The sequence below is a fragment of the Vombatus ursinus genome, unplaced genomic scaffold (assembly GCF_900497805.2).
Source record: "Vombatus ursinus unplaced genomic scaffold, bare-nosed wombat genome assembly UNPS02014807.1, whole genome shotgun sequence".
Lineage (NCBI taxonomy): Eukaryota > Metazoa > Chordata > Mammalia > Diprotodontia > Vombatidae > Vombatus > Vombatus ursinus.
The window spans coordinates 42712468-42716067 of NW_020954585.1; the positions used below are offsets into that span (position 1 = coordinate 42712468).

General features: G+C 41.4%; 1 pseudogene; it reads right to left on the bottom strand.

Moving 5' to 3' along the window:
- Positions 1-2562: 2562 nt before the first annotated feature.
- Positions 2563-2947, bottom strand: LOC114052156 (annotated as a pseudogene).
- Positions 2948-3600: the final 653 nt, after the last annotated feature.

The following is a 3600-nucleotide window of genomic DNA, read 5'->3' on the forward strand; positions in this document are numbered from 1 at the left end:
TACCTGCCATGTCTTGACTATTCTACCTTCTCCTTTTCACCTTCTAAATTCCTTCTCTTCTTTCAAGATTCATCTCAGATGCTACCTCCTCTACCAATCAACTTGTTAGTACAGTGAATAGAGCCCAGAGTAAGTCATTTTACTTCTGTCTGCCTCAGTTTCCTCAACTGTGAAATGGAGATAATAACAGCACATACTCCCAGGGTTGTTGCGAGGATCAAATAAGATATTTATAAAGCGCTTAGCACACTGCCTGGCAGATAGGAACTTAATAAATACTTGTTTCCTTCCTTTCTTCCCTTATCCTGTGAGCAGAAAGTGATCTTTCCCCCCTCCGACTTTCTTAGAGTACTGTTTCTGGATCTCTTCTTTGCTTTCAGAACTATCCAATTTGTATTATGCTTATCTACGTGTGTACATCCCTTTAGAACCTAACAGGGCGGGAATTGTGTCCTGTAGTCCTTGTATTACAAAATAGTAACTCTACAGCTTGAATAGACCTCACAGGCCATCTAGTCTACCCTTCATTTTACAGATGAGGAAACTGAGACCCAGAGAGGCTTAGTGACTTGCCTAAGGCTATATATAAGCAAATAAGTAGTAAATATTGGGTGGAGTTTGAGCCTAGGTTCTTTCTAAAGAGGAATCACTGTATTAAGATGCCTGCTATATCACCAGCATCCAGCAAACTAGGTTCCTTGAACATTTTTATTGTTATTCAGTCGTTTTTAGCTGTGTCCAACTCGTGACCCCATTTGGTGATTTCTTGGCAAAGACACTGGAGTGGTTTACCATTTCCTTCTCCAGTTCATTTTTCAGATGAGGAAACTGAGGCAAACAGAGTTAAATGACTTGCCCAGGAGTCCCACAGCTAGTAAGGGTCTGAGGCTAGATTTGAAGTAATGAAGATGAGTCTTACTGGTTCCAAGCCCAGCATTCTATCCACTGCACCACCTAGCTGCCCTTATCACTTGAAAGATGTCTCATGGAATTGAATTCAACCAACTATAAGATCAGAATTAACTCATAAGACATCAAGTCCGAAATTATCTCCTTCCACTGTGTTTTAAACCTCCACACCCCACCCCTCACACCACAGTCTTCTGCTATGTTTTCCTATAATGCTTAGTAACAAACCTCAAAATGTTTCTCTCAGGGAGCAAGGGACAGGAAATGTCCTCTACTATGTCCAGTCCAGCTAGCTGGATGCAAAGTGAAGCCCCACTCCAAAAACATGGGTGGTAACAGTGAGACATCCATAGCAAAGAAAGTTCTGGAATTTACTGATGGAACATAAGAGTTAAGGATCCCTGATATCAGCAGATGATTCCTCCCTCTACCCCCCCCCAAAAAAAGCTTAACATAAGGTCAATACAGATTTTGTCCAAATTTCCACACTATTCTTATATGAGAACTGATGTTCAGACAAACAGCCAGGAGGTGAAGTGTATACAGTCTTGGAGTTGAAGTGAAGAAAACCTGAGTTCAAATACAGCTTCAGACATAAAGAAGAATCTATGTACTACTCAGCATATACACTACCTTCCAACTGAGAGATAGAGAGATAATGTAAGACACAGTCCCTGCTCTCACGGAGCTTTCAGCCTAGGAGGAAGATCAGATATGTGCATTAATAACTATAACACAAGTAAGAATGTTTTAAGAACAATGGAGAGGCCCAAACACACTGGAATGAGAAATTTGAGGAGGGTAGAATCTAGGGTTGTCCTGGTAAATTTTACAACTAGCTCTCCAGGGGAAAAAAAACTTATGTAGGCCATACATACAAGTTTAATTTATAATAGTAAGACTGTCTCCATTGCTTTCATAAATCTAGACAATGAACAAAACAATAAGTCAAGCCCTTATTTATAGCTTTTGTTGATTTCCAAGGTGTAAATGCTCACAATGCTCACAATGAAAATTGCACAATCTACTCTCTACCAGCTGGCTCCATCATAGCCCTTGATGGAATCCCTTACACTTGAGGTGGAGGATGACAGTCAGAGAGGCATAGGGGCATCAGAAAATAATGAGGAGTCCAAGTATGTTGATACTTACTTCCAACCAACAAGAAAAATTAAAATAAAAAAATAATTTCTAGCCTCCTAATCCAACTCCCTCATTTGATAAAGGAAAAGGAAGCTCAAAGACCTAATAGAATGTAATCTCCTTGGAGGCAGAAGCTATTTTATTTTCGTCTTTTTATACCTAGCACCTAATGAAGTTCATGGCACGTTGTGTTCCTGTAATAAATGTTTGGTTGGGGAGCAGCTAGGTGGCTTAGTGGATAGAGCACTGGAGTCAGGAGGACCTGAGTTCAAATCCAACCTTAGACACATAACACTTACTAGCTATGACTCTGGGCAAGGCACTTAATCCCAATTGCCTCGCCAAAAAATAAATAAATAAATAAATAAATAAATGCTTGGTTGATTGATTCATTCATTTGTTCATTGGCTTACCAAACCAACCAAAGAGCTAGCATCAGAGTCAGGACTAGAACCCAGGTCTTCTGACTCCCAGGCCAATGTTTTTTTTTTTTTTTAATAGTTGCAATCAATTTATTAAAAGAGACGATTGGTTAGGCATCTGCAATGGTGACTTCAACTTCTACACCTGGTTCAATGTTGATAGAAGTGATCTGTTTAACAATTTCGGAAGGACTGTGCAAATCAATAAGGCGTTTGTGGATTCTCATCTGGAACCGATCCCAAGTCTTTGAACCTTCACCGCAAGGAGTTTTTCTAGTCGTGATTCGAAGTGTCTTAGTGGGCATTCGAACAGGTCCCTTCACTTTCAAGTTCTTTTCTTTGGCTCCTCTAATTAGATCAGCACACATTTTCTCGAGGGACCTCACGTTGCGGCTGGTGAGGGTGATCCGGTTCCGGTGAATGGCCACTTAGGGCTCCACGAGGGTCTTGCCGGTGTCTTTGAATGCCGTTATTTATAGCTTTTGTTGATTTCCAAGGTGTAAATGCTCACAATGAAAATTTCTCAATCCACTCTCTACCAGCGGGCTCCAGCATAGCCCTTGATGGAATCCCTTATACCTGAGGTGGACTTATTCCTCGGTGAGAGCGAACAGCGGGGAGTCAGGAGGAAGACAGGCAGCGACTGCCGGCTCCACGCGGCTGCAGCGGCGTTATCTTCACCAAAGAGGGCCAATGTTCTTTCTACACTACCTGGTTACCTTTTATTCTTAGTCAAGTAGAAAATTCAATTAACTAAAACACTGCTATCCCCCCAAGTATTCAGATTATATTCAGTAAATCAAAATCTGTGAAAGACTGAGATCCAGGATGGGATGAGCCTATCCCAGGCCTGAGAGACAGCTTGTGTGTATGTGAACGCCCAAGGGCAAGAAAAGGAATGTCAAGTTCAAGGAACAGCTAGTCCTCTCTTTTGGCTGGAACACAGAGTTCTTGAAGAGGAAGCATGTGAAATAAGGCTAGAAAGGTCTATTGGAGTCCAGTTAAGAAGGATTTCAGGTTGACAAAAACTGGCCTATTCAAAGCCTCAAGTCAAATTTCCCCAGGAAATGGGCAGTAAGCGCCAAAACTCTGCTGCACACATCTTAAATTTACTCTATTTTGGTAC